The following is a 21,116-nucleotide window of genomic DNA, read 5'->3' on the forward strand; positions in this document are numbered from 1 at the left end:
ACTTTACACATACAAACTGTAGCACACACAAAAGCGCATTTAATTAAAAAAAACGTTATTATGGTCTTACCTTTACTTATATGAAGTCCATGCGCCACTGTTGTGCTGGATTATTGAACCCCCGCCGTAGAATGCACCCCCTGACGGGAGTGTTGTATCAACTAAAGCCCACACTTAAACTTCCCACGTGCAAGATTGAATCTATTTAAAAAAGTTATTTAAAAAGAAGCCAAAAAGTGCAGAAACATGAAATCCGTGCTGCAGTCTGCAGGTGTACCTAATGTTGTGGCCCTGCAGTCATTCACAACTCCTCCAACACGAACATTATTGTTTTTGCACTTTTTGGCGTCTTGTTAAATAACTTTTTTAAATAGATTCAATCTTGCACGTGGAAAGATTGAAGTCCTGATAACTGATACTGATCACACCTCAGGATCTGGTGAAGTGGCTTCCTTCAAAAGGAAAGTGAAAGTGACATGACAACAGCCAGTAGAAGTTAGTTGTTCATCACAAACATTGACTTGACTTGACAGGATGCAGTGCAAACCTCCAGCTGGCATGTTTGAGAGGGCGGGGCCAACACAGGAAGTCAGGCGCCCACACATTGTCAGTTTGAAGCCACTGAGCAGGAGAGGAAGAACTCAGCTTGTCTTCTGTCACTCTCTTAGGTGGCCATGGGGGAGACGGGGGACTCTCACTCAGAGATGAAGACCTTCCCGGCCCCGAGACCCTTGCCCAGGCTGCGCTCCCAGAGTGACACCTCAGGCTTTGGTGCCAGGATCCTGTCCAGGCTCAGAGGAGTCCGCTCAGGTGAGAGAGAAGCAACCGCCATTGTTGGGAGATGGACGCGGACACTGTTGTTACTGCCTGCTCTTACACCCCCTTTCTCATGGCAAATAAGAATGATCTGTTCCCGGGGTCAAACTGTCACCAAAGCTCAGTGAGGTGACTTCTCACCGTGAAGTCTCGTGTGATGTGCTGAGATCTCGCGGGATTTCATGCATGAGAGGGGAGCTTCTCTAGGAATAGGTGCTCCTAAAAGCCAAAGGAAAAGGAAAAAAGTGTACGCTGTTAATGTTCCTGGCGCCGCCTTAAGTGAGTTCTTGTGATGTACGCTCAAGTCTCGCGTGATCTGCTGGGATTTTGCGTGATTTCCTGCGTGACAATGGTGCATCTTTTCAAACACAGTAGGCACCACAAAAAGCCAAAGAAAAAGGAAAAGAGTGTACGCTGTTAATGTTTTTGGTGCCTTGTCTTCTTCATCACCATTGTCTTCTTCATCACCATTGTCTTCTTCATCACCATTGTCTTCTTCATCACCATTGTCCTCCATGTCTTCTTCATCACCATTGTCTTCTTCATCACCATTGTCTTCTTCATCACCATTGTCCTCCATGTCTTCTTCATCACCATTGTCTTCTTCATCACCATTGTCCTCCATGTCTTCTTCATCACCATTGTCTTCTTCATCACCATTGTCCTCCATGTCTTCTTCATCACCATTGTCCTCCATGTCTTCTTCATCACCATTGTCTTCTTCATCACCATTGTCTTCTTCATCACCATTGTCCTCCATGTCTTCTTCATCACCATTGTCTTCTTCATCACCATTGTCCTCCATGTCTTCTTCATCACCATTGTCTTCTTCATCACCATTGTCCTCCATGTCTTCTTCATCACCATTGTCCTCCATGTCTTCTTCATCACCATTGTCTTCTTCATCACCATTGTCTTCTTCATCACCATTGTCCTCCATGTCTTCTTCATCACCATTGTCTTCTTCATCACCATTGTCCTCCATGTCTTCTTCATCACCATTGTCTTCTTCATCACCATTGTCCTCCATGTCTTCTTCATCACCATTGTCCTCCATGTCTTCTTCATCACCATTGTCTTCTTCATCACCATTGTCTTCTTCATCACTATTGTCCTCCATGTCTTCTTCATCACCATTGTCTTCTTCATCACCATTGTCCTCCATGTCTTCTTCATCACCATTGTCCTCCATGTCTTCTTCATCACCATTGTCTTCTTCATCACCATTGTCCTCCATGTCTTCTTCATCACCATTGTCCTCCATGTCTTCTTCATCACCATTGTCCTCCATGTCTTCTTCATCACCATTGTCCTCCATGCCTTCTTCATCACCATTGTCCTCCATGTCTTCTTCATCACCATTGTCCTCCATGTTTTCTTCATCACCATTGTCCTCCATGTCTTCTTCATCACCATTGTCCTCCATGTCTTCTTCATCACCATTGTCCTCCATGTCTTCTTCATCACCATTGTCCTCCATGCCTTCTTCATCACCATTGTCCTCCATGTCTTCTTCATCACCATTGTCCTCCATGTCTTCTTCATCACCATTGTCCTCCATGCCTTCTTCATCACCATTGTCCTCCATGTCTTCTTCATCACCATTGTCCTCCATGTCTTCTTCATCACCATTGTCCTCCATGTCTTCTTTATCACCATTGTCCTCCATGTCTTCTTCATCACCATTGTCCTCCATGTCTTCTTTATAACCATTGTCCTCCATGTCTTCTTCATCACCATTGTCCTCCATGTCTTCTTCATCACCATTGTCCTCCATGTCTTCTTCATCACCATTGTCCTCCATGTCTTCTTTATCACCATTGTCCTCCATGTCTTCTTCATCACCATTGTCCTCCATGTCTTCTTCATCACCATTGTCCTCCATGTCTTCTTCATCACCATTGTCCTCCATGCCTTCTTCATCACCATTGTCCTCCATGTCTTCTTCATCACCATTGTCCTCCATGTTTTCTTCATCACCATTGTCCTCCATGTCTTCTTCATCACCATTGTCCTCCATGTCTTCTTCATCACCATTGTCCTCCATGTCTTCTTTATCACCATTGTCCTCCATGTCTTCTTCATCACCATTGTCCTCCATGTCTTCTTCATCACCATTGTCCTCCATGTCTTCTTCATCACCATTGTCCTCCATGTCTTCTTCATCACCATTGTCCTCCATGTCTTCTTCATCACCATTGTCCTCCATGTCTTCTTCATCCCCATTGTCCTCCATGTCTTCTTCATCACCATTGCCCTCCATGTCTTCTTCATCACCATTGTCCTCCATGTCTTCTTCATCACCATTGTCCTCCATGTCTTCTTCATCACCATTGTCTTCTTCATCCCCATTGTCCTCCATGTCTTCTTCATCACCATTGTCCTCCATGTCTTCTTCATCACCATTGTCCTCCATGTCTTCTTGTCTTCTTCATCACCATTGTCCTCCATGTCTTCTTCATCACCATTGTCCTCCATGTCTTCTTCATCACATTGTCCTCCATGCCTTCTTGTCTTCTTCATCACCATTGTCTTCTTCATCACCACTGTCCCCCATGTCTTCTTCATCACCATTGTCCTCCATGTCTTCTTCATCCCCATTGTCCTCCATGTCTTCTTCATCACCATTGCCCTCCATGTCTTCTTCATCACCATTGTCCTCCATGTCTTCTTCATCACCATTGTCCTCCATGTCTTCTTCATCACCATTGTCTTCTTCATCACCATTGTCCTCCATGTCTTCTTCATCACCATTCTCCTCCATGTCTTCTTCATCACCATTGTCCTCCATGTCTTCTTGTCTTCTTCATCACCATTGTCCTCCATGTCTTCTTCATCACCATTGTCCTCCATGTCTTCTTCATCACATTGTCCTCCATGCCTTCTTGTCTTCTTCATCACCATTGTCTTCTTCATCACCACTGTCCCCCATGTCTTCTTCATCACCATTGTCCTCCATGTCTTCTTCATCCCCATTGTCCTCCATGTCTTCTTCATCACCATTGTCCTCCATGTCTTCTTCATCACCATTGTCTTCTTCATCACCATTGTCTTCTTCAACACCATTGTCCTCCATGTCTTCTTCATCACCATTGTCCTCCATGTCTTCTTCATCACCATTGTCTTCTTCATCACCATTGTCTTCTTCATCACCATTGTCCTCCATGTCTTATTCATCACCATTGTCCTCCATGTCTTCTTCATCACCATTGTCCTCCATGTCTTCTTGTCTTCTTCATCACCATTGTCCTCCATGTCTTCTTCATCACCATTGTCCTCCATGTCTTCTTCATCACCATTGTCTTCATCACCATTGTCCTCCATGTCTTCTTCATCACCATTGTCCTTTTCATCACCATTGTCCTCCATGTCTTCTTCATCACCATTGTCTTCTTCATCACCATTGTCCTCCATGTCTTCTTCATCACCATTGTCCTCCATGTCTTCTTCATCACCATTGTCCTCCATGTCTTCTTCATCACCATTGTCTTCTTCATCACCATTGTCCTCCATGTCTTCTTCATCACCATTGTCCTCCATGTCTTCTTCATCACCATTGTCTTCTTCATCACCATTGTCCTCCATGTCTTCTTCATCATCATTGTCCTCCATGTCTTCTTGTCTTCTTCATCACCATTGTCCTCCATGTCTTCTTCATCACCATTGTCTTCTTCATCACCATTGTCCTCCATGTCTTCTTCATCACCATTGTCCTCCATGTCTTCTTGTCTTCTTCATCACCATTGTCCTCCATGTCTTCTTCATCACCATTGTCTTCATCACCATTGTCCTCCATGTCTTCTTCATCACCATTGTCTTTTTCATCACCATTGTCCTCCATGTCTTCTTCATCACCATTGTCTTCTTCATCACCATTGTCCTCCATGTCTTCTTCATCACCATTGTCTTCTTCATCACCATTGTCTTCTTCATCACCATTGTCCTCCATGTCTTCTTCATCACCATTGTCCTCCATGTCTTCTTCATCACCATTGTCTTCTTCATCACCATTGTCTTCTTCATCACCATTGTCTTCCATGTCTTCTTCATCACCAATGTCTTCCATGTCTTCTTCATCACCATTGTCTTCTTCATCACCATTGTCTTCTTTATCACCATTGTCCTCCATGTCTTCTTCATCACCATTGTCTTCCATGTCTTCTTCATCACCATTGTCTTCTTCATCACCATTGTCCTCCATGTCTTCTTCATCACCCTTGTCCTCCTTGTCTTCTTGTCCTTCCTACTGAGGTGACAGTACGTGTAAAGACCACTAGGTGACAGTGTTGCTGCTGTTCCTTCCTTAATGAGGTGTCTGACAGGATTGTAGTTTTATAGAGTCATTTATGTCATTATTTCATCTTTCTAGTTTTATGAGCTGCCTTGATGTCTGATGTCAACATGAGTGTGCTAATAGTCCACGTAGAAGGATGCTGGACTGAGAATAGATCCTCCAAGTGGACACGCTGTTATTAGTCTGTAATTACAGAGGATGCTGGTGACAAGAGAGGAGGAGGAAAGAAGACCACGTGAGCTAGAAGTGATAATAAAGCTAAATAGGGAGTGTCAAATAATAAGCATTAAGGAGGCAGATGGAAGAGGCTGAAGAAATGAAGAGGAGTGGAGCGTCACCTTTAAATAGCAAAGATTACAGAGTAGACAAGAAGCTTTTGTTCAGTTCAGCTCTTAGAAGCACAAAGATCAGCTATGACCTCCGACTAAACTCTTTACCAGTCTTATTCCACACCCAACATGCATTATTACCTTTCTAAACACACCTCCTAGTCTAAGACTACATGTGACCAGTCTAAGTCTAAGACTAGATGTGACCAGTTTAATTCTACGACTAGATGTGACCAATCTAAGTCTAAGACTAGATGTGACCAATCTAAGTCTAAGACTAGATGTGACCAGTTTAAGTCCAAGACTAGATGTGACCAGTTTAAGTCTAAGACTAGATGTGACCAGTCTAAGTCTAAGACTAGATGTGACCAGTTTAAGTCTAAGACTAGATGTGACCAGTCTAAGTCTAATACTAGATGTGACCAATCTAAGTCTAAGACTAGATGTGACCAGTCTAAGTCTAAGACTAGATGTGACCAATCTAAGTCTAAGACTAGATGTGACCAATCTAAGTCTAAGACTAGATGTGACCAGTTTAAGTCTAAGACTAGATGTGACCAGTTTAAGTCTAAGACTAGATGTGACCAATCTAAGTCTAAGACTAGATGTGACCAATCTAAGTCTAAGACTAGATGTGACCAGTCTAAGTCTAAGACTAGATGTGAAAAGTCTAAGTCTAAGACTAGATGTGACCAGTTTAAGTCTAAGACTAGATGTGACAAATCTAAATCTAAGACTAGATGTGACCAATCTAAGTCTAAGACTAGATGTGACCAGTTTAAGTCCAAGACTAGATGTGACCAGTTTAAGTCTAAGACTAGATGTGACCGATCTAAGTCTAAGACTAGATGTGACCGACCTTAGTCTAAGACTAGATGTGACTAATCTAAGTCTAAGACTAGATGTGACCAAACTAAGTGTAAGACTAGATGTGACCGATATAAGTCTAAGACTAGATGTGACCAGTTTAAGTCTAAGACTAGATGTGACCAGTCTAAGTCTAAGACTAGATTTGACCAATCTAAGTCTAAGACTAGATGTTACCAGTTTAAGTCTAAGACTAGATGTGACCAGTCTAAGTCTAAGACTAGATGTGACCAGTTTAAGTCTAAGACTAGATGTGACCAGTTTAAGTCTAAGACTAGATGTGACCAGTTCAAGTCTAAGACTAGATGTGACCAGTTTAAGTCTAGGACTAGATGTGACCGGTCTAAGTCTAAGACTAGATGTGACCAATCTAAGTCTAAGACTAGATGTTACCAGTTTAAGTCTAAGACTAGATGTGACCAGTCTAAGTCTAAGACTAGATGTGACCAGTTTAAGTCTAAGACTAGATGTGACCAGTTTAAGTCTAAGACTAGATGTGACCAGTCTAAGGCTAAGACTAGATGTGACCAATCTAAGTTTAAGACTAGATGTGACCAGTCTAAGTCTAAGACTAGATGTGACCAGTTTAAGTCTTAGACTAGATGTGACCAGTCTAAGTCTAAGACTACATGTGACCAGTCTAAGTCTAAGACTACATGTGACCAATCTAAGTCTAAGACTAGATGTGACCAGTTTAATTCTAGGACTAGATGTGACCAGTCTAAGTCTAAGACTAGATGTGACCAATCTAAGTCTAAGACTAGATGTGACCAATCTAAGTCTAAGACTAGATGTGACCAGTCTAAGTCTAAGACTAGATGTGAAAAGTCTAAGTCTAAGACTAGATGTGACCAGTTTAAGTCTAAGACTAGATGTGACAAATCTAAATCTAAGACTAGATGTGACCAATCTAAGTCTAAGACTAGATGTGACCAGTTTAAGTCCAAGACTAGATGTGACCAGTTTAAGTCTAAGACTAGATGTGACCAGTCTAAGTCTAAGACTAGATGTGACCAATCTAAGTCTAAGACTAGATGTGACCAGTTTAAGTCTAAGACTAGATGTGACCAATCTAAGTCTAAGACTAGATGTGACCAATCTAAGTCTGAGACTAGATGTGACCAGTCTAAGTCTAAGACTAGATGTGACCAGTCTAAGTCTAAGACTAGATGTGACCAGTCTAAGTCTAAGACTAGATGTGACCAGTCTAAGTCTAAGACTAGATGTGACCAGTTTAAGTCTAAGACTAGATGTGACCAGTTTAAGTCCAAGACTAGATGTGACCAGTTTAAGTCTAAGACTAGATGTGACCAGTCTAAGTCTAAGACTAGATGTGACCAGTCTAAGTGTAAGACTAGATGTGACCAATTTAAGTCTATATGAATATATGAGAGTGTATTTTGTACTGATTCCAGCTTCTACCATCCTAATCATGGCTGTTGTGGTTTGGGCAAGACCACTTTGCTCCCCGTGGCACCTTCACCTTCACCTTCACCTTCACCTTCACCCGCACATACATATACACCTCCACCTACACATTACACCTAAACATACACAAAACATCATGTCATGGCTGTCTTGAGTTTCCAATCATTTCTACGACTCTTATTTTGTAGCGCTATCACCAAATGACTATCGCCCCATAGATCTTCTGTGCCAGTGCATTGAGCAAGTCAAACACTGGATGTGCCAACATGTCCTACAACTAAATGAAGATAAAACTGAGATCATTGTTTTTGGTGCTAAAAAAGAAAGGTTTAAAGTCGTCCAACACCTTCAATCACAGTCCCTGAAAACCTCAAATAAAGCCAGAAATCTTGGGGTTATTTTAGATTCCGATTTACATTTGGACAGTCACATCAAATCAGTAACAAAATCGGCCTACTATCACCTCAAAAATGTGACAAGACTTAGAGGGCTCATGTCAGCTAAAGACTTAGAACAACTTGTACATGCCTTTATTACCAGTAGGCTAGACTATTGTAATGGTCTCCTTGCAGGTCTTCCCAAAAACGGTGTCAGGCAGCTACAGCTTGTTCAGAACGCTGCTGCTAGAGTTCTAACAAAGACCAAAACATGTGAGCACATTACACCAAATCTTACATCCTTACATTGGCTCCCTGTACATCACAGAATTGATCTGCTCACATATAAATCACTACATGGTCTAGTACAGGGGTCACCAACCTTTTTGAAACCAAGAGCTACTTCTTGGGTACTGATTAATGCGAAGGGCTACCAGTTTGATACACACTTCAATAAATTGCCAGAAATAGCCAGTTTGCTCAATTTACCTTTAACTCTATGTTATTATTAATAATTAATGATATTTTCACTTAATTGAACGGTTTAAAAGGGGAGAAAACACGAAAAAAAAATGACAATAAAATTTTGAAACATAGTTTATCTTCAATTTCGACTCTTTAAAATTCAAAATTCAACCGAAAAAAAGAAGAGAAAAACTAGCTAATTCGAATCTTTTTGAAAAAATTCAAAAAATAATTTTTGGAACATCATTAGTAATTTTTCCTGATTAAGATTAATTTTAGAATTTTGATGGCATGTTTTAAATTGGTTAAAATCCAATCTGCACTTTGTTAGAATATATAACAAATTGGACCAAGCTATATTTCTAACAAAGACAAATCATTATTTCTTCTAGATTTTCCAGAACAAATTTTTTTAAAGAAATTCAAAAGACTTTGAAATAAGATTTAAATTTGATTCTACAGATTTTCTAGATTTGCCAGAATAATTTTTTTGAATTTTAATCATAATAAGTTTGAAGAAATATTTCACAAATATTCTTTGTCGAAAAAACAGAAGCTAAAATGAAGAATTAAATTAAAATTTATTTATTATTCTTTACAGTAAAAAAAAATTTTTTTTTACTTGAACATTGATTTAAATCGTCAGGAAAGAAGAGGAAAGAATTTAAAAGGTAAAAAGGTATATGTGTTTAAAAATCCTAAAATAATTTTTAAGGTTGTATTTTTTCTCTAAAATTGTCTTTCTGAAAGTTATAAGAAGCAAAGTAAAAAAAATAATGAATTTATTTAAACAAGTGAAGACCAAGTCTTTAAAATATTTTCTTGGATTTTCAAATTCTATTTGAGTTTTGTCTCTCTTAGAATGAAAAATGTCGGGCAAAGCGAGACCAGCTTGCTAGTAAATAAATACAATTTAAAAAATAGAGGCAGCTCACTGGTAAGTGCTGCTATTTGAGCTATTTTTAGAACAGGCCAGCGGGCTACTCATCTGGTCCTTACGGGCTACGTGGTGCCCGCGGGCACCGCGTTGGTGACCCCTGGTCTAGTATATCACTGATATGCTCCCACTATATAAGCCCTCTAGATCAGTGGTCCCCAACCACTGGGCCGCGGCCCGGTACCGGTCCGCAGACCGAATGGTACTGGGCCGTACAAGAAATAAAAAAAATAAAAAATGTATTTATTTTTTATTTTTTATTAAATCAACATAAAAAACACAATATCTACATTATATATCAATATAGATCAACACAGTCTGCAGGGATACAGTCTGTAAACACACATGATTGTATTTCTTTATGAATAAATAAATAAATAAATAAATAAATAAAATAAAATACAACCTACCTTGCCTTGTGATGTAGTGATTGGAGCACATACTTGTTGGTCACAACTAACATTCATGAAGTTTGCTTCTTTTATGAATTTATTATGGCTCTACTGAAAATGTGAGCAAAGTCAAAAAGCGCCTTATTGCAGGTCAACTTGCCAAGGGACATGTAAGCAAATATTAACATTGCTGTATGTATACTTTTGACCCTCACATTTTCAGTAGAGCCATAATAAATTCATAAAAGAAGCAAACTTCATGAATGTTAGTTGTGAGCAACAAGTATGTGCTCCAATCACTACATCACAAAAATATAAGACTTGTAGAAATGATTGGAAACTCAAGACAGCCATGACATCATGTTCTTTACAAGTGTATGTACACTTTTCACCACCACTGTACACCTACACCTACACCTACTGTACACCTACACCTAAACATACACGTACATCTACACCTACACCTACTGTACACCTACACCTACACCTACTGTACACCTACACCTAAACATACACGTACATCTACACATACACCTACACCTACTGTACACATACACTTACACATACACATACACCTACACGTACATCTACACCTACACTTACACCTACACCTACTGTACACATACACATACACGTACATCTACACTTACACCTACTGTACACATACACATACACATGCACATACACATACACCTACACCTACTGTACACATACACATACACGTACATCTACACCTACTGTACACATACACATACACCTACACCTACACCTACACCTACTGTACACATACACATACACGTACATCTACACCTACACCTACTGTACACATACACATTCACATACACCTACACCTACACATACACGTACATCTACACCTACACCTACTGTACACATACACATACACCTACACCTACACATACACCTACACCTACTGTACACATGCACATACACACACACATACACCTACACGTACATCTACACCTACACCTACACCAACACCTACTGTACACATACACATACACGTACATCTACACCTACACCTACTGTACACATACACATACACATACACCTACACCTACACCTACACCTACACCTACACCTACTGTACACATACACATACACGTACATCTACACCTACACCTACTGTACACATACACATACACATACACATACACCTACACATACACCTACACGTACATTTACACTTACACCTACACCTAAACATACACCTACACATACATCTACACCTACACCGACACCGACACCTACACCTACACCTAAACATACACTTACACCTACACGTACATCTACACCTACACCTACACCTACACCTACGCCTACACCTACACCTAAACATACACCTACACCTACCTCTACACCTACACCTACACCTACACCTACACCTACTGTACACATACACATACACGTACATCTACACCTACACCTACTGTACACATACACATACACATACACATACACATACACATACACCTACACCTACACCTACTGTACACATACACATACACGTACATCTACACCTACACCTACTGTACACATACACATACACATACACATACACATACACATACACATACACCTACACCTACACCTACACCTACTGTACACATACACATACACGTACATCTACACCTACACCTACTGTACACATACACATACACATACACATACACATACACCTACACCTACACCTACTGTACACATACACATACACGTACATCTACACCTACACCTACTGTACACATACACATACACATACACATACACATACACATACACCTACACCTACTGTACACATACACATACACGTACATCTACACCTACACTTACTGTACACATACACATACACATAAACATACACATACACCTACACCTACACCTACACCTACACCTACACCTACTGTACACATACACATTCACATACACATACACATACACATACACATACACTTACACGTACATCTACACTTACACCTACACCTAAACATACACCTACACATACATCCACACCTACACCGACACCTACACCTACACCTAAACATACACCTACACCTACACGTACATCTACATCTACACCTACACCTACACCTACACCTACACCTACTGTACACATACACATACACGTACATCTACACCTACACCTACTGTACACATACACATACACATACACATACACATACACATACACCTACACCTACACCTACTGTACACATACACATACACGTACATCTACACCTACACCTACTGTACACATACACATACACATACACATACACCTACACCTACACCTACACCTACTGTACACATACACATACACGTACATCTACACCTACACCTACTGTACACATACACATACACATACACCTACACCTACACCTACTGTACACATACACATACACGTACATCTACACCTACACCTACTGTACACATACACATTCACATACACATACACCTACACATACACATACACATACACATACACCTACACGTACATCTACACTTACACCTACACCTAAACATACACCTACACATACATCTACACCTACACCGACACCTACACCTACACCTAAACATACACCTACACCTACACGTACATCTACATCTACACCTACACCTACACCTAAACATACACCTACACCTACCTCTACACCTACACCTACCTCTACACCTACACCTACACCTGCACAGGTGTATGAATGTGCAGGATTCCCTTGAAAAAGACTTACCTGTGTAAATAAAGAAATACTGTAAATATAAATATGTAGTACATGTTGACAGAATGATTGTACATAGTCAGCCATTCAAGTGTGTGAGTCAGTGTTTCCTCTCCTTGGACTAAGTAGTTACTCTGCATTGATCAGTAACTACCTGCATTGATCAGTAACTAGCTGCATTGATCAGTAACTAGCTGGTTAGCCAGCAGGTGGCTAACACTTGCTGACATGCATGTATCAGCAACTAGACATGTCCTTTAGCATGTTTACAACTTCCTGCTTCAATATCTTCTAGTCATTTATTCATCACAAACTCACATAGTATAAATATAGAACATCACAAACTCACATAGTATAAATATAGAACATCACAAACTCAGATAGTATAAATATAGAACATCACAAACTCAGATAGTATAAATATATAACATCACAAACTCAGATAGTATAAATATAGAACATCACAAACTCAGATAGTATAAATATATAACATCACAAACTCAGATAGTATAAATATAGAACATCACAAACTCAGATAGTATAAATGTAGAACATCACAAACTCAGATAGTATAAATATATAACATCACAAACTCAGATAGTATAAATATATAACATCACAAACTCAGATAGTATAAATATAGAACATCACAAACTCAGGTAGTATAAATATAGAACATCACAAACTCAGATAGTATAAATATATAACATCACAAACTCAGATAGTATAAATATATAACATCACAAACTCAGATAGTATAAATATAGCACATCACAAACTCAGATAGTATAAATATAGAACATCACAAACTCAGATAGTATAAATGTAGAACATCACAAACTCAGATAGTATAAATATATAACATCACAAACTCACATAGTATAAATATAGAACATCACAAACTCAGATAGTATAAATATAGAACATCACAAACTCAGATAGTATAAATATATAACATCACAAACTCAGATAGTATAAATATATAACATCACAAACTCAGATAGTATAAATATAAAACATCACAAACTCACATAGTATAAATATAGCACATCACAAACTCAGATAGTATAAATATAGAACATCACAAACTCAGATAGTATAAATGTAGAACATCACAAACTCAGATAGTATAAATGTAGAACATCACAAACTCAGATAGTATAAATATAGCACATCACAAACTCAGATAGTATAAATGTAGAACATCACAAACTCAGATAGTATAAATATATAACATCACAAACTCAGATAGTATAAATATAGAACATCACAAACTCAGGTAGTATAAATATAGAACATCACAAACTCAGATAGTATAAATATAGAACATCACAAACTCAGATAGTATAAATATATAACATCACAAACTCAGATAGTATAAATATAGAACATCACAAACTCACATAGTATAAATATAGCACATCACAAACTCAGATAGTATAAATGTAGAACATCACAAACTCAGATAGTATAAATATAGAACATCACAAACTCAGATAGTATAAATATAGAACATCACAAACTCAGATAGTATAAATATATAACATCACAAACTCAGATAGTATAAATATATAACATCACAAACTCAGATAGTATAAATATAGAACATCACAAACTCACATAGTATAAATATAGCACATCACAAACTCAGATAGTATAAATATAGAAAATCACAAACTCAGATAGTATAAATGTAGAACATCACAAACTCAGATAGTATAAATGTAGAACATCACAAACTCAGATAGTATAAATATAGAACATCACAAACTCAGATAGTATAAATATAGAACATCACAAACTCACATAGTATAAATATAGAACATCACAAACTCAGATAGTATAAATATAGACAATCACAAACTCACATAGTATAAATATAGCACATCACAAACTCAGATAGTATAAATATAGAACATCACAAACTCACATAGTATAAATATAGAACATCACAAACTCAGATAGTATAATATAACCTTAACACTTTTGACTAAACCTCTGACTTATTTTTAATGTTCAAGTATGTTGTTTTATGCTCCTTTCCATCTAGACTTCTTAGGCCAGTGATAGGATTTCCATCTAGACTTCTTAGGCCAGTGATAGGATTTCCATCTAGCCTTCTTAGGCCAGTGATAGGATTTCCATCTAGACTTCTTAGGCCAGTGATAGGATTTCCATCTAGACTTCTTAGGCCAGTGATAGGATTTCCATCTAGACTTCTTAGGCCGGTGATAGGATTTCCAACTAGACTTCTTAGGCCGGTGATAGGATTTCCATCTAGACTTCTTAGGCCAGTGATAGGATTTCCACTTAGACTTCTTAGGCCAGTGATAGGATTTCCATCTAGACTTCTTAGGCCAGTGATAGGATTTCCATCTAGGCTTCTTAGGCCAGTGATAGGATTTCCACCTAGACTTCTTAGCCCAATGATAGGATTTCCATCTAGGCTTCTTAGGCCAGTGATAGGATTTCCATCTAGACTTCTTAGGCCAGTGATAGGATTTCCATCTAGACTTCCTAGGCCAGTGATAGGATTTCCATCTAGACTTCCTAGGCCAGTGATAGGATTTCCATCTAGAATTCTTAGGCCAGTGATAGGATTTCCATCTAGTCTTCTTAGGCCAGTGATAGGATTTCCATCTAAACTTCTTAGCCCAGTGATAGGATTTCCATGTAGACTTCTTAGCCCAGTGATTGCATTTCCATCTAGACTTCTTAGGCCAGTGATAGGATTTCCATCTAGACTTCTTAGGCCAATGATAGGATTTCCATCTAGACTCCTTAGGCCAGTGATAGGATTTCCATCTAGACTTCTTAGGCCAGTGATAGGATTTCCATCTAGACTTCTTAGGCCAGTAATAGGATTTCCATCTAGACTTCTTAGGCCAGTGATAGGATTTCCATGTAGACTTCTTAGGCCAGTGATAGGATTTCCATCTAGACTTCTTAGGCCAGTAATAGGATTTCCATCTAGACTTCTTAGGCCAGTGATAGGATTTCCATGTAGACTTCTTAGGCCAGTGATAGGATTTCCATCTAGACTTCTTAGGCCGGTGATAGGATTTCCAACTAGACTTCTTAGGCCGGTGATAGGATTTCCATCTAGACTTCTTAGGCCAGTGATAGGATTTCCATCTAGACTTCTTAGGCCAGTGATAGGATTTCCATCTAGACTTCTTATCCATCTAGACTTCTTAGGCCAGTGATAGGATTTCCATCTAGACTTCTTAGGCCAGTGATAGGATTTCCATCTAGACTTCTTATCCATCTAGACTTCTTAGGCCAGTGATAGGATTTCCATCTAGTCTTCTTAGGCCAGTGATAGGATTTCCATCTAGACTTCTTAGGCCACTAATAGGATTTCCATCTAGACTTCTTAGGCCAGTGATAGGATTTCCATCTAGACTTCTTAGGCCAGTGATAGGATTTCCATCTAGACTTCTTAGGCCAGTAATAGGATTTCCTACTAGTCTTCTTAGGCCAATGATAGGATTTCCATCTAGACTTCTTAGGCCGGTGATAGGATTTCCAACTAGACTTCTTAGGCCGGTGATAGGATTTCCATCTAGACTTCTTAGGCCGGTGATAGGATTTCCAACTAGACTTCTTAGGCCGGTGATAGGATTTCCATCTAGACTTCTTAGGCCAGTGATAGGATTTCCATCTAGACTTCCTAGGCCGGTGATAGGATTTCCAACTAGACTTCTTAGGCCGGTGATAGGATTTCTATCTAGACTTCTTAGGCCGGTGATAGGATTTCCATCTAGACTTCTTAGGCCAGTGATAGGATTTCCATCTAGACTTCTTATCCATCTAGACTTCTTAGGCCAGTGATAGGATTTCCATCTAGACTTCTTAGCCCAGTGATAGGATTTCCATCTAGACTTCTTAGCCCAGTGATAGGATTTCCATCTAGACTTCTTAGGCCAGTGATAGGATTTCCATCTAGACTTCTTAGGCCAGTGATAGGATTTCCATCTAGACTTCTTAGGCCAGTCATACTAAACCAGTGAGTCCCTAAATAAGACAAATAATAACATTTCAATGATGTCCCGCCCTCTTTTTGGTTTGACCTTCTAAGTGTTTTTAAATCATTTTCTCCCCAAACTCTCTTTTGTGTACACGAGCACCAAGCATAGCACAGACTAGCATAGCACTTTAATGTCATTGCACTTCAAAAGTACAACATAATGACATTTAAAGCACAGACCTGTTCAACATTGTGTTATTGGTAGTGTTGAGTACTGGTGTGATTCCCAGGTCCTGGTACTGTATGGGTTCAGATGTACCCATCCATAGTGGTCAAAGTGTTTGTTGTTGACATATACCTTTGGTAGTGGTTTTCTTTGTGTTTACTGAGCTGTTACTCTTATTGGAGTTGTACCTCCAGTCTTCTGTGTGGTGACCATGGTGTTGACAAGTCCTCCCTGCAGACTTGTGTCCTGCCTCCAAAGGTGACACAGTTATATTCCATGACTACATATAGTCTCTCTTGGTGGAGAAGGAGCTGAGCCGGAAGGCAAAGCTCTCAATTCATGATCGTTGGGTTATGACCAACAGGACTAGATCACGGGTACAAGATCTACAACCCTATCCTCACCTATGGTCATGATCTTTGGGTTATGACCAACAGGACTAGATCACGGGTACAAGATCTACAACCCTATCCTCACCTATGGTCATGATCTTTGGGTTATGACAAACAGGACTAGATCACGGGTACAAGATCTACAACCCTATCCTCACCTATGGTCATGATCTTTGGGTTATGACCAACAGGACTAGATCACGGGTACAAGATCTACAACCCTATCCTCACCTATGGTCATGATCTTTGGGTTATAACCAACAGGACTAGATCACGGGTACAAGATCTACAACCCTATCCTCACCTATGGTCATGATCTTTGGGTTATGACCAACAGGACTAGATCACGGGTACAAGATCTACAACCCTATCCTCACCTATGGTCATGATCTTTGGGTTATGACAAACAGGACTAGATCGCGGGTACAAGATCTACAACCCTATCCTCACCTATGGTCATGATCTTTGAGTTATGACCAACAGGACTAGATCATGGGTACAAGATCTACAACCCTGTCCTCACCTATAGTCATGATCTTTGGGTTATGACCTAAAGGACTAGATCACGGGTACAAGATCTACAACCCTATCCTCACCTATGGTCATGATCTTTGGGTTATGACAAACAGGACTAGATCACGGGTACAAGATCTACAACCCTATCCTCACCTATGGTCATGATCTTTGGGTTATGACCAACAGGACTAGATCACAGGTACAAGATCTACAACTCTATCCTCACCTATGGTCATGATCTTTGGGTTATGACAAACAGGACTAGATCACGGGTACAAGATCTACAACCCTATCCTCACCTATGGTCATGATCTTTGGGTTATGACAAACAGGACTAGATCACGGGTACAAGATCTACAACCCTATCCTCACCTATGGTCATGATCTTTGGGTTATGACAAACAGGACTAGATCACGGGTACAAGATCTACAACCCTATCCTCACCTATGGTCATGATCTTTGGGTTATGACCGACAGGAGTAGATCACGGGTGCAAGATCTACAACCCTATCCTCACCTATGGTCATGATCTTTGGGTTATGACAAACAGGACTAGATCACGGGTACAAGATCTACAACCCTATCCTCACCTATGGTCATGATCTTTGGGTTATGACAAACAGGACTAGATCACAGGTACAAGATCTACAACCCTGTCCTCACCTATGGTCATAATTTTTGGGTTATGACCGACAGGACTAGATCACGGGTACAAGATCTACAACCCTATCCTCACCTATGGTCATGATCTTTGGGTTATGACTGACAAGACTAGATCACGGGTACAAGATCTACAACCCTATCATCACCTATGGTCATGATCTTTGGGTTATGACCAACAGGACTAGATCACAGGTACAAGATCTACAACCCTATCCTCACCTATGTTCATGATCTTTGGGTTATGACAAACAGGACTAGATCACGGGTACAAGATCTACAACCCTATCCTCACCTATGGTCATGATCTTTGGGTTATGACAAACAGGACTAGATCACGGGTACAAGATCTACAACTCTATCCTCACCTATGGTCATGATCTTTGGGTTATGACAAACAGGACTAGATCACGGGTACAAGATCTACAACCCTATCCTCACCTATGGTCATGATCTTTGGGTTATGACCGACAGGACTAGATCACGGGTACAAGATCTACAACCCTATCCTCACCTATGGTCATGATCTTTGGGTTATGACCAACAGGACTAGATCACAGGTACAAGATCTACAACCCTATCCTCACCTATGTTCATGATCTTTGGGTTATGACCAACAGGACTAGATCACAGGTACAAGATCTACAACCCTATCCTCACCTATGGTCATGATCTTTGGGTTATGACCAACAGGACTAGATCACAGGTACAAGATCTACAACCCTATCCTCACCTATGGTCATGATCTTTGGGTTATGACCAACAGGACTAGATCACGGGTACAAGATCTACAACCCTATCCTCACCTATGGTCATGATCTTTGGGTTATGACAAACAGGACTAGATCACAGGTACAAGATCTACAACCCTATCCTCACCTATGGTCATGATCTTTGGGTTATGACCAACAGGACTAGATAACAGGTACAAGATCTACAACCCTATCCTCACCTATGGTCATGATCTTTGGGTTATGACAAACAGGACTAGATCACGGGTACAAGTGGACTAAATGAGTTTCCTCTGTCAGGGGGCGGGACTCTCTATTAGAGATAGGGTGAGAAGATCTGTCATGTGGGAGGAGTTTAAAGTAGTGTTGCTGCTCCTCCACATGGAGAGGAACCAGATAAGTTGGTTCAGGCATCTGGTCAGGATGTCTCCTGAACGCCTCCCTAGGGAGGTGTTTAGGGCACGTCTAGACCGGGGAAGTCCCAGGACACGTTGGGAAGATTATGTCTCCCAGCTGAACACCTCAGGATCCCCCGGGAGGAACTGGACTAAGTATCTGGGGAGATGGAAGTCTGGGCTTCTCTGCTTAGGCTGCTGCCCCCGCGAGCTGACTTGGGAGAAATGGAAGAAGAAGATGGATGGCCGACATATAATCTATCTTTGTTTAACCCCGTGTATACTTTGACATGTTCATGAAGGATTGGACACAAGATGACTTGTAGCGCCACCTATCTGTGAGCTCCGTGAATCATCAGGAGCAGGTGCGGCGCCTGCTTTGTGTTTTGGCGTCAGAGTGAGACCTCAGCACAGACGGGAGGAGAGACAGAGCAGGGAGGATGAGGAGCTGAGATGGAAAGAGACATTAAGTTTTAATGCTCCTTATAGGAGGTGGGTGGGAGGAGCCGGGAGGGTGGGGGAGGAGGAGGAGGAGGGGGGGGGGGGATGTCGGGAAGAGGCAAGGATCAAGTCACACGGCGACGAGTCCTGCAGAGTCCAGTCATGGAACATGATGGTGAGTTGCTCTTCATCATAATCTAACTATATTGTCTTTGTCTGCACCTGTCACACACCTGACATAGTACACCTGACACGTAAACACTGGTTCTTTGAACCACATTAAATAGCAGCATGATGTCACTTAAGTAGTCACTTAAGTACACCTGACACTTAAACACTGCTTCTTTTAATCCCATTAAATAGCAGCATGATGTCACTTAAGTAGTCACTTAAGTACACCTGGCACTTAAACACTGCTTCTTTTAATCCCATTAAATAGCAGCATGATGGCACTCAAGTAGTCACTTAAACACTGTTTCTTTCTGCAAGCTTTTAAACACATTAAATAGCAGCATGGTGTGTTGTACTCCACATCCTGTCCTTCTCAGGTGGCTTGTTGGTGGCAGTCATGTTCAGTGGACTAGACCACCGTGCCTATGTCATATATGTCCCTGTTCATATATGTCCCTGCTACTACAGGAAGTCATGTTGAGTGTCCATATATGTCCCTGCTACTACAGGAAGTCATGTTGAGTGTCCATATATGTCCCTGCTACTACAGGAAGTCATGTTGAGTGGACATATATGTCCCTGCTACTACAGGAAGTCATGTTGAGTGTCCATATATGTCCCTGCTACTACAGGAAGTCATGTTGAGTGTCCATATATGTCCCTGCTACTACAGGAAGTCATGTTGAGTGGACATATATGTCCCTGCTACTACAGGAAGTCATGTTGAGTGTCCATATATGTCCCTGCTACTACAGGAAGTCATGTTGAGTGTCCATATATGTCCCTGCTACTACAGGAAGTCATGTTGAGTGGACATATATGTCCCTGCTACTACAGGAAGTCATGTTGAGTGTCCATATATGTCCCTGCTACTACAGGAAGTCATGTTGAGTGTCCATATATGTCCCTGCTACTACAGGAAGTCATGTTGAGTGGACATATATGTCCCTGCTACTACAGGAAGTCATGTTGAGTG

This window comes from Entelurus aequoreus, linkage group LG09, assembly GCF_033978785.1.
Source record: "Entelurus aequoreus isolate RoL-2023_Sb linkage group LG09, RoL_Eaeq_v1.1, whole genome shotgun sequence".
NCBI lineage: Eukaryota > Metazoa > Chordata > Actinopteri > Syngnathiformes > Syngnathidae > Entelurus > Entelurus aequoreus.